General features: G+C 45.0%; 1 protein-coding gene across 4 annotated transcripts in view; it reads right to left on the bottom strand.

The window, feature by feature from the left end:
• Positions 1 to 12,744, bottom strand: part of FGF13 (fibroblast growth factor 13) — a 464,013-nt gene that overhangs the window by 228,636 nt on the left and 222,633 nt on the right. The window lies entirely within an intron of this gene.

A 12,744-nucleotide genomic window follows, 5' to 3' on the forward strand; every position in this document is an offset into this window, starting at 1 on the left:
GCGGGAAGGGGTCACTGAGCTTCTAGTTATTTCTATCTGGCTTTCTTCTGTGACTCAGAACAATCAAATCCTCTAGCAAGAAGGATTCTGTTGTTGTTGTGCTGTTTTTCTGGTCTCTGGGCCACAAAGCTAATGATCAGTACTGCCAAAGCCCCTACCATCGCTCCCGCTCAGCACTAGAGGCTCGGGAGCCTTGGGCGTGGGTGTGGAAGATACTGACAGAGTCCCCAAGTAGAGCAGGTGGTAATTATGCAGTGATCTGTGCTCCTCCTATCTGAGAATTCCTCCAAGCCTGGGGCGAGCTCCCGGGCGGAAGACTGAATGAAGTACCCCTGAGAGGCTTCCCGACTTTGTTTTATGGTCCCAGTTCAATTGAGTCCCAAAGTAGAGCCCATCCAATGTTTAAGATTCAAGATGTTAACATCGGCTTGTGATGGACACGGGCAGCCTACGGAACGGTACCACTTCCGAGCTTTGTGCCAACGTGACATTCCTATCACAAGAGCCAATGGCGGGGCTTATGCGTGTGGAGACAGGGCAGGAGGGCAGCAGGATTTCCCCTGGTGTGCGCAACATTACCCCTTGCTCACTAGGCGGCACTCAACAAGCCTTGTAATCTCTTAGAATTCCGTTGTCTGCATCAATAAAATGGAGAAAATAAATCTATCTTACAGCAGGCTTGTGATGATTAAATTAGGATATTGCCCCAAAGTGTGGATCAATTGTTTTCTAGGTATGTTAATGGTGTTTGGTGGGTGTGTATGTGAGTCAGGGTGCACATGAGCACGGAGAATACCACGAACTAATTATCTGGGGAAACACTGGGTTAAACAAAATTACTGTATTTGGAGCTCTTAAACCACCAACTTCCCAGCCTATCGTGGAGTCTTGAAGTGGCTCAGGACCCCGGTGGACAGCTCAAGGCAGGTCAAGAGTGTCAGGCTGAGGCCATTCTGGACCACCAGCTTATTCAGAATCCGTAGAGACAAGATCAAGCTAGGACCCACAGGTCCTCCTGCCTTTGCCTACGGGGCATCATCTGTCAGGAGTCGCCAGGGCTGAGGAGTCCAGCTTAAGCACTCAGGCTGGCCCCAAGCTAGTGTGCCCAAGGCCCCCAGTCACGACCAGGTTGGTAACCTTTGACCACCATCAGCAAACCCTAACATTGGCTGGTGACAGGTGCCACACGTAAAGACTGGGGTCCATTTTAGAAAACATTAAGGAAGCTCAGACCAAAGGTGACACTGGTACCTTGGTAGGGTTGGGGTCAGGTTCCCATGCAGATAGGACAAAGCCAGCAGGATTAGAAAGTTCAAGCAGGGGCCAGAGTGTCAAAGCAAAGCAAGATGGGAGCATCAGCGGAAAGAATCCCCACACGAGGAAGCCACTGCGAGCTCTGAAGGAACGGTTCTTCCTTCTGCCAAATCAGGAACATTTAACTGGGCACCGTGATCATGACTAAAGCCGAGTAGAGACGAGATGTGCAGGAGACATAACATGTGATAAAACAGTGAGAGAAACAGATTGTAACTCTATGGAAGCCCAGCTGAGTACCTACCGTCCCTCTTTGAAACTTGGCCTCCGGACACACGACTCGGGCAGTTTATTTCTGGAACATTTATGATGTACCAGCTGGAGCAGCTGCACTCCACCAGTTACATTTACCGATTACCTAGGATAACGCTGGTAAGTAAGTAGCAGGACCAGGATGGAAATTCAGGTTGATCTGATTCTAAAGCCCAGGCTTTTTCATCACCGTGAGAAAGGCAGGTTGCTTAGCCTCTTTCAGTAACCTGCCCCAGTGCTGGCCCCTCACCAGCACCCCGCCGCTGGGCCGGGCCTGCAGGGCTGCTAATATTTGCTGCTTCCCACGGCTCAGGAGCCCTGGCGACCCAGGCCTTTTTTATGCAAGAGAGGGGCTGGGCTCTCTGGATGCCTAACAAATCCTTGAATGACAAAATAGTAAAAAGGACCCCAACTTATGCCAAGAAAGGGGAAATCACCCCTTTTCCAGGACAACGTCAAAGTCTTTCAAAGGATTGTGAAGATAATTTCAAACACACCTTGTCTGTGCCTAACGTCAGGCATCGTTCTTAGCTGTTTCCTTTAGTGGGGATGTCTTTGTCTAGTTGAATCCTGCGTGTTTTTCAAAGTCCACCTGAAATCACGACTCCCACTATGAAGGATATGCTCATTCTTCCAACACGCTGGGACCCCTCGCTGCTCTCAATCTCTGTGGCAAATATTTCATCTTGCATCACAAGCAGCAAATAATTTACCTCTACCCCAAACTTCCCTATCATTACCATAAACCGGTCAAAGCAGGAACTACATCCTTCTCACACCCGTAGGCCCTAAAACAGAGTAATAAACACTCAGAAAAAGACTCCTGTTCCCAGAAGGAACTCAGGAACAATTGCATAACTTGAATGGACATACAGATGCCCAACACAGATCCTGACAGAACAAATCCTTCCCCTTCCTGGGAAAAGAAATAAAAAGGAGGGACCCTCTCAGATCCCTAGCGGGCAGCTCCGATACTCTCTTGGAGATTAGTCTTTGTGTATACCCGCAAAGTGATGTGGCAACAACAACAACAACAAATGTTTGCTTCGAACCAGCTCCTAGAGTAATGGAAATAAAAACAAAAATAAACAAATGGGATCTAATTAAACTTAAAAGATTTTGCACAGCTAAGGATACCATCAACAAAATGAAAAGACAACCTACAGAATGGGAGAAAAATATCTGCAAATGATGCAACCAACAAGGGACTAATTTCCAAAATGTACAAATAGTTCACAGAGCTTAATATCAAAAAACAAGTAATTCAATCAAAAATGGGCAGAAGACCTAAATAGACATTCCTCCAAAGAAGACATCCAGATGGCCAACAAGCACATTAAAAGATGCTCAACATCACTAATTGTTAGAGAAATGCAAACCAAAACTAAAATGAGATATCACCTCACACCAGTCAGCATGGCCATCATTAAAATGTCAATAAACGATAAATACTGGAGAGGATGTGGAGAAAAGGGAACCCTCCTACACTGTTGGTGGGAAAGTAAATTGGTGCAGCCACTATGGAGAACAGTATGGAGATTCCTCAAAAAACTAAAAATAGACTTACCATATGATTCAGTAATCTCACTCCTGAGCATATATCTGGAGAAAAATATCATTCAAGAAGACACATGTACCCCAATGTTCACAGCAACCCTATTTACAATAGCCAAGACATGGAAACAACCTAAGTGTCCATCAACAGATGACTGGATAAAGATGTGGGGTGTGTGTGTGTGTGTGTGTGTGTGTGTGTGTGTGTATGAATATTACTCAGCCATAAAAAAGAATAAGATAATCCCATTTGCAGCAACATGGATGGAACTGGAGATCACCATTCTAAGTGAAGTAAGCCAGAAAGAGAAAGAAAAATACCATATGATATTGCTTATACGTGGAATCTAAAGAAAAGGACACAAATGAACTCATCTACAAAACAGAAACAGACTCACAGACATAGAGAACAAACTTACGGTTACCAGGGGCAAAGGGGACGGGAAGGGAGAAATTGGGAATTTGAAATATGCACCTCTTGGGGAATGATGGAAATGTTAACTATCTTGGTTGTGGTGGTGATTTCACGGGTGTAGACATCTATCAAAATTCATCAAATTGTACATGTGAAATATGTGTAGTTTACTGTATAGGAATTATACCACAATAAAGGTGTTAAAAAATGTTTGGAGTTGACATAAAAAATAGTAAGCCAGGCAAATTCGGTCCAGAGATCTGTAATCCCTTTGAAATCACTCTATTTAAAATGACAAGCAGAGATTGATGAATCCAGGGCTGACGAATGGATAGCTTCATCCCCCCATCTGTCTTCCCCTTCATCTGCTGAGTGTACATGCTGTATTGACGCTAGAATGTTTCCACGGCAGTTTACAGTCTGAACTTTTCACAGTCACTTTACTTTTGCGTTCAGCATGCTAAACAGGAGTGGTTAGGTCCACACAGAAGACAGAGGAGGACTCAACCACAGTGAAGTTAAAGGTCATCCTTCAAATCAGAGGCAGATCTGAGAACAGAACATTGACTTCAGAGACTTGGGCTCTGAAGGCATATTAATCAAGAAGCCAGCTGTCCACAAAAAGAAAAGAAGAAAAACGTAACCAAGTTAGAGTTAGAAAACTCTTCTATCCACATACCATTAACTGAACCAAGTTAGAGTAAGAGATTGACACAAATGGACCAAAATTTGGCAACTCAAGGGGCAGATTGAAAAACAGACTCCCAGACCCCACTCAACATCCACTGCATCAAATCTTGGCACCACTGCCCAGCAATCTGCATTTTAACAGGCTTTCAGGTGCTTCTGTTGGGCAGCTGTGTTTATGTCCCATGGGTTTATGTCCCTGTGAAGGGGGCAGATTTGATGTCTCACACCCAGGCTCTGTTCAGCGTTGCCTTGAAGTCCATATTCAAACTGGCAATGGGGGTTGGGGGCGGTTGGGATAGTTCTCAGGCTGCATCCACGGAAGATGAACTTTTTAAATGGCCCTGTACAAGTCTCAGGAAGAGAGCGTCCAGACCTCCCTCTGGTTGCACCCCACTTTCGGCCCTGACATTTCCTCAGAATGCACTTTTCCCTCCTGCATTATCCTGGTGTGAAGGGGAAACCGGCCCCTGGCAAAGGCAACTCACTCAAACCCAGGCTATGACTCCACTGCAAGAAACAGCAAACACTGTTCCACTACGTCTCAGAACCCATTTGTAGCCAAACAACATCATTCTCCTTTTAGGGACAGGTCCTTGTTACAATGTCCTCTTGCATCTGGGCAGAAAAAGTCTCTACTATTTAGAAATCCCAATTGGAGTTGCGTTACTGTGAGACTTGTGAAAATATGATGAATTATATCCCCCCACCATTACAACAATAAACAAGGGGGCAAGGGAAAAACAAACCAACCAAACCAAAAAAACCACCATGGCATTGAACAAGTAGCATTTTTAAATAAACCTTAAAAAAAAAAAATAAGATAGTTCGACCGGTTTTGCCAATCCTTAATGATTGGAAGAATTCAGTAGCTCATTTGGGGCTTGGTGCAAAGATAAAACAGAAAGAAATAACTTAATGGAAACAACAGGCGTCCACCCCAGGATCAAGTCCAGACCAGCCCTGGGGAAAGGCTCTCACTGCTCTCCCGTTAGCAGTATGTGTACTGTGCTCGAACCAGGCGAGCTAATGCCTCAGTAACGAGAGCAAGACTACCACTGAGATAATTCCTCCCCTTCCAGGCCTTAAACATTTTAAAAATACAAAATACAAAAAGCCATGGAAAATTTACACGTGCCTTTGACGAAGTTCATTCACTAATTGCCAATCAATCATCAGTCCTCTCCGAGACCTGACTCTTAGGGCTTCTCCGGACAGAGCCGCCCACCCTCACCTCGCTCCCCTGGGCAGCAAGCAGCTAATGGCCAATAAAGTACTGAGATCCAGGCAAAGGGGCCCTGAACCAGAGGGGTCGCCCCACTCCTGAACCCTGAGCAGCCACTGCCTTTCACACAAAAGCCCTTCCAGTCCTGTCGGCCCCACCCCATTTCATTGACTCCTCCTCCCACCATTATTTTGCAGCTCCACACACAGAAATCCAGGCCTTCCCCGGCCCCTGTCTGCTCCTTTTCCCATTCCCCACGACCACAGCCGAGCCCCTCAAGCTGCATTCCTCCTCAGCTCCCTAGACAGCGGGGCTCAGAATACAATTTCTCTCTGCCCTTTCTCTTTCAGACCAGTCTGCCTGGCGTCACGTTGACAGCTTCCAAACCCACTAATGGTTTCCAAAGCTTCTGTAAAGCCGAGATCTTGCTACTGTCTCTGTGCCTTTCTTGGACCTTTCTTGCCTTACAAACAGAAAATAGAAGAAAGAAGGGAAAAAATAATTTCTTATTTGGACCAAAAAACCCAAAAAACAAACAAACCATCTCATGCTAGGTTGGGAAAGTTGTGGTGCAAACCCCTTGGAGAAGAAAGGAAGTAGTGGGCAAACTGCTCCAAGCAAAGGCTCAGTTCATCTTCTGAGAATATCTTGGGGTCCGATCCTCTCAGGTGTCCTAGCAAACACTGTGCTGTCTACACCGCACCCGTACCCCCTTGGCACTCCCAGCTCCTGTACCCGCGGTCAGCCTTCCACTGTAAGTGTCTGCAATTTCAGCCTGGGCAGGGGGTAGGCTGGAGAGTCAGTAAGGCCCAGGGAGCTGCTGTTTCCAGGAGGAGCCCTTAACAGATAGGGGTTGATGAAGAAATACTCCAGTTTTTTCAACTCTGAGGCATATTCTGCACAACAACCATGACCCCCAGGATGACTGAACCGTAGTTGCCCACAGTGGAAACTTCCTAAATAATGCACTGTGTGTTGGCTTACATTCCCTGCTGTCCTGTCTTACCTCCTTCTTCCAATAATGGTGCTTCCTGGAATCACCTCCCAAATAAACCACTGGAACTCAAATCCTGTCTCAGGCTCTGTTTCAGGAAGAATCTGACTTAAAACCCCTATCATTATCATCCCCAGTCCCATGACGATCTCTCCCCAGCCCCTGCTGCTGTTGCTACATGACAGTCTCTGCTGGAAAGTCAACAGGTCTGGCAACAGTGCTGTGGACAGCAGCCTCCCTGCCCTTAGGTGAATGCTAGCTCTCTTTCCAAGGACTATTCGTGTGTGCAGTTGACATCCACCACAGGCGGAGTTAGGACACTTGTTAGGCCTGGCTCAGCCCTGGAGGAGGAGCCTAGGACATTTCTGAGGCATCTCTAGGATTTTACTGTCTATGACGAGGAGAGAAACTCGGTGAGCTGGCTAGGAATTCATCGACTTGAACCCTTGAGCATCTGGGATTCCTCACCTGTAGATCCCTCCTGACAGTAGAAGATGACAAGACACAGGCTCCTCTGAATCTTAAAATTGCTACTCAGAATCACTCATTAGGAGTTATATGCTAAGACTTCTTGCTTAATCCACCCAAATGGCCACTCTGGGAGATTCTCAAACCAGGGACTATACTTCTTGGCTCCGTTCTGGATACCTAAGCTTTCCTGTGGCTGACCCAGGCCATCCAACTGCACATTCTATACCTACAGGGGGAATTTCTTCTGCCATCTTCATGACTCCATGTAGACGGACTGCAGGTACTATAACTCTCTTGGCCTCTCCACCAGCGCACCCAGCCCTCCCCACGAAGGAATAACCAGACTATTTTATGAGTCTGGAAGAAGGAACTGGGCGAATTTAGCTCAGCTCCCTCCTTTGCCTTGGAATACGCTTGCTTGAAGGAACACGGATTCTGGTCTGCTTGGCCACAGACCTCAGCCAAGATCTCCAAACAGCTTTCTCAGAAATCAGGGCGATCTGTTCATCTCCCTCCACCTCACTGCTGGGCCTCGTTTTGTTCAGGACTCAGATGGAGAATGAAGGAGTGTTGTTTATTAACCCACTAAGGCCTCAAGAGGAGCCTGTGTCTTGTCATCTTCTACTGTCAGGAGGGACCTACAGGTGAGGAATCCCAGATGCTCAAGGGTTCAAGTCGATGAGTTCCTAGCCTTCTCGTGATCACTGTCATCAGCTTGGCATTCTTTTTTTTTTTTGAGGGGGGGTTAGGTTTATTTGTTTGTTTTTAACGGAGTACTGGGGATTAAACCCAGAACCTTGTGCATGCTAAGCACACGCTCTACCACTGAGCTATACCCCCACCCTGCTACTATCATCAATTTCCAAACACTCTTCAGAGAGGTAAAGATACTTATTACTTGTCATGTGAACTTTGGAAAACTACTTAAACCTCTATATACCTCCCTTGTAGGACTGTTTTGAGGATCAGACAGGAAGTAAAGTGCCTATTCAACTGCCTGGCATACAGTATGCATAGAACAAAGAGTAGAGAAGTTTATATAGTGATTGTCTTGATGTCTCCAATTTCTTTTTGTTTCTAGCACCATCACTGATCACACTTCTTACATATTTCGTGGCAAATACTTGCAATAGAAACACTTTTGTTCTGGATCAGAAGAGGCTGCAAAGTGTGAACTGCAAGTAGCTCTGTGATGTTTGGGTAATTTTTCCTCAATTGGTCCTGCTGGTGTTGCACACAGGGTGCCTCCAGGGCTTTGGGAACTCTATTGATTGCGGAGCAACATCTGCTCCACAATCCCCAGTGAGTCAATCGAAAGACAGCAGGAGATGACTTGAAAATCTCATGCCAGGTCTGGGAGTGCAAATTTCTAACATACTGGCTACTCTGACAATCCTAAGTCCATAGTGGCCAAACAGTCCTTATGATGCTTCTGAACAGACTCCTGACATCTTTCACCAATTGACTGAAGTTGGCAAGTGAAGTGAACCCATCTGAAATCGCTTATCTGGGTAAACGAGATGACAGAAGAAACAGGCTTCCTAATGTGGGGAAGTTCTCGGAGGGTGTTGAGATGACGATGTCCAGATTCTGATAGATCACCAGCAGAAGGGGGCAGCAGTGAGTCAGAGAAGGGCTGCTTTCAACTGATCGCACTGATTACAAATTCCCACTTCTGATGTGGACAAAGATATCATTAATAGAAATATTGATATGAAGCAAGCAGAACACATTAACTCCTATCTGACAAATTGATTGCTTAAAAAATACTGCTTCAGTCAGGAGAGTGATCGCCTGGCTGCTGGCTGTTCAGGCATCACAACATCCAACTGAATAATGAGTGATCATATTTCAATGAGACCAATACGAGCAGAAGCAGAAAAAACTTTAAAGATCAAGTCTCTAAAGCCTCTTTTGGTACAGAGGGGATCACTGAATTCTACAAAGTAGAAGGAATTTGCCCAAGTTCACACATTAAGTTCAAGTAGCAGTCATGACCACAGCCAACATGTCCTGGCTTCTGGTCCAAGGCCCTTTTTACTCAACCAGATTGTCCCTAAATTAAGAGAGGGAGAGAGAGAGAGGGAGGAAATTGAAATGTGGAATTGAAGTGTTAAAGATTTTTGAAACTGATCCTAAATATAGTTATGTAGTGACCTCAAAGAGTGCTGTTAATTATGCAAGAATAAGAAATTTTCAAAGGCACTGCATTATCCGGAATAACTAAGCAGTCTAGGACTGAAGTCAATGCACCTTCAGCTGTGAGCACCCCCCACCCTTCACATTACCTTCTGAACTGCAAGTCTTGCCTAAGGGAATCGCCTTTCCTCTAGTTTACCATGAATTCGAAGATAGCTCACTTTTGGACAACTGCTTCCAGTTCAGTAAAGATTATGAGACTGTTCACTATGTCTCATGATTTCTGGAAGTTTGCTCTTTATGTCCCTCTTTTTACTTTGAAGGTGCGGCACTGGGGCATATTTTGTTCCAGGCAGCATCCGGGAGAGGATATTTCGGCTGCAACAGGTTGCTATGACCTAAGACTATGCTTTCAGCTCTAATTAAAAAGAGCCTCGTGGCTTCAGCAGGCAGGCGCAGCCCAGGAGCAGCAGGGGCCACCGGGAAAGAGGCGCTATTTCCTCCTCAGTTGCCAGTGGAATCCGAAAGGAAAGTACGTGATCACTTCATCTGAAAAAAGGAGCAGCCGGGAATTTTTTAAGGTCTGATCCATCTCCGTGAGAAAGAACAGGGCTCTGTGTCTCTGTGTCCGTATCTGACGGGAGAGGGCAGTCACACCACCTGACAGTTTAACCATCTTGGAGCAAAACCTTTCCAAAACAACTGACACACCATCTCCTTAAATAGAGGAGAAAAAACCATGTAAGACGCCCTGTCTGCTTGTGCTTCACTGTTACTTTCATGTAGCTCTTGGTTCTTGACCTTCAGGCTTGCCGATCATTTGTCCTCGGGAATTGGATTTTGGCTTTCCTTCACTCTGTTTGGCTTCATCGACCCCCTCCACTGCCAAGCCCCCACCCCCGCCACTGCCTTGAGCACGAAACCCCAGAAACCGTAGCCTGTGACCTCCAGATCGTATTCTGTACTCTGAGCATCTCAGTCCACAGAGCTCTGGCCAGCCTGCTTCTCCCCTGAGAAAGGGACTCCTCGATGGCAAGAAACTTTGCTTCTGCACGAAGTCCACGGAGCCACTGTGCTTCGTGAGGTCTAATGTCTGCTTATTTTTAATGAATCTCCCTCATCTCCCGTTCAGTACAGGTCACTGGTCACTTGCCATGAGGTCAGGCACTGCACTGACGGACACAACTGTTAAACAGACTGGCACCATCTCTTCCTTCTCTCACGGAGCCAAAGGCATGTGGGGACACACAGGGAAGTGAACACGCAGTTACACCGCAGTGTGAGAAGTGCTTCAACGATGGGGGAACAGAGGGAAGGAACTCAGAAGAAGACTCGAAAAGTGTCAAGGAAATCCTCTCAGAGGGGTAGGTATTAAGTTACATCCTGGAGGATGAAAAGAACTGAATGACTGGTGGGCAGACAGTACAACTAACTGAGACGGGCTGAAAACCATCATTATTTGCTGTTATCAGAGTAACTGTCTCTAGAATTTCCCTGACCCCTTCCGATGAACTGGTGTATGAGGTACTTGAAAATCGGATCAGCAGGAATGTTAGTACAGGGTATAAATTAAGAGCAAAGAGACTGAGACTCTAAGGGGCTTCACCTATGAATAAACTACAAAAGGATTTTTTATTCAAGACCACAAAAACCGCAAACCATAAAGGAAACGAATGATGAATAGGACTACATGAAAATTTTCAATGTGTACATAAGAAAGACCCCAGGAACAAATTAACTCAACAGGTCTGAGGCTGGGAAACATGCATAATATATTTAACCAACAAAAGGATTACCATCAACAATGAATAAATAACTGCAACAAGTCAGTAAGAAAAGGGCCGAAAAGCTCATGAGAAAACAATGGGGAAATGACATGAATAGGAATTTCAAGGAAAAGAAAGCCTTAATGGCCAAGGAACATAAAAAAAAACGATGTCCCACCTCAAATACCATCTTGAAAATGTAAATTAACAAGAGGGAGAATGGACAGCCTCTCGGGAAGTTTGGCACGCATTTCACAAGGAAAAATGGACTAGACCGTGGGACCCAGCAATTGCACTTTCAGGCATTTAATCCAGAGAAATGAAGTTTCAAATATAGTTTCAAAAAAGATAAATTATCCAAAGGTCCTTCAATGGATAACTGGTTAAACTGTGCTCCATCCATAGCACAGCATGCTACCTGCAACAATCTGGGTGAACCTCAAGGAAATTATGCTGCGTGAAAAAAGTCCATATCAAAAGCTTACATACTGTAGAATCCCTTTCATGGAACGTTTGTAAAATAACATAATTATAGCTCTGGAGCACAGGTAGTGGCCAGAGATTACAGAGAGTGAGAGGGGACAAGTATGGCTATAAAGGAGTAAGACAGGTCAGTCTTGAGTACAGTGGGTTATGTTAACTGTGATGGTGGTTGCACAAGGCTACACACAGATGAACTTGCGTAGAAACACCACGTCTCTCTCTCTCTCTCTCTCTCACACACACACACACACACACACACACACGCACACAGAGCGCACGTACAACTGGAGAAATCTGAATAAGCTCTAAGGACTGTCAGTGGCTTTGACATTGCACTAGAATCGGATAATATGTTAACAACAGAAGCAGCTGGGGAAGGGTGCTCAGGCCTTTCCTGTACGTTTCTTTACAACCTCTTGTGAACCTAGAATTATTTCAAAATCAAATGTTTTAAAAAATTACAAGAGGGGATAGATTTGAAGCAAAATATGTACTTTTGTTTTACCTTTTTGGCAGGCATGTAAGAGTAGGTAATATTACTTTCTGCACCGATATTATATGCTTGAATTGTTTTGTGATCATAACAAATAATAACAGTAATAGAAAAAACCCGGGTTAAAGAGAGAGCAGGTTAGTCACCAGAGATTGGGGGGGGGGCGGCAAGGGGATGGATGTGGCCATAAAGGAGTGACACGGGAGGTCTTGTGGACAGTGACTAAAGCGTAACTAGTTTCAGATCACAGAGCTACCACTTGGTAGCTGTGTGATCCTGAAAAAATGACTTAAGCTCTCAGAGTATCAGTTTCCTGTTTTATCAAGTCAGCACAATAATCTCTGCCTTACAGAGATTTCTTTTTGTAAAATTAATTAAACTAATGGCTCTAACGTGCCTGGCATAGAGTATGAATGTGATTAATGGCTGGTATGAAATGATGATAATGGTGATGATAAGGTTGTTCCTTTTTCTATAGCCTCGGCTGAAATTAATTTGACGTGTCACCACAAAGTAAGCTAAAGAGGATTCGATTTAACTTAGGGAGGCTTTCTTCCATGGACAAGTTTACCTTTGGCAGTTGTCTTTACTTTGGCAGCATCAAATTATGTTGTCCTTTAGATAATTTCACAAAATGTTATCATAGAAGGTATCATGTGCTAACAACTCTGCCAGAGTTGGATGACTACTGGCCAATGTTTTAACCACAGAGAAAGGTACAACTTGAGGAGGTGGTGAGAATAGCTGCTGGGAAATATGGTCCAAGTTCTGTTGGTCTTCCCTCCTCTGCATCTCATAGCCACAGACAGAGGATTCAACAGTTCTTGGCAAGACTCCATGAACTCAGCCCAACTCTACTCAACTATGTGCAAAAGAACTGGCACTGATTTTAATGATCAAAAGATAAAACCTATTTCATAGGGTTGTTTAAAGGATTAAATGAAATAATCT

The sequence above is a fragment of the Camelus bactrianus genome, chromosome X, assembly GCF_048773025.1.
Source record: "Camelus bactrianus isolate YW-2024 breed Bactrian camel chromosome X, ASM4877302v1, whole genome shotgun sequence".
Lineage (NCBI taxonomy): Eukaryota > Metazoa > Chordata > Mammalia > Artiodactyla > Camelidae > Camelus > Camelus bactrianus.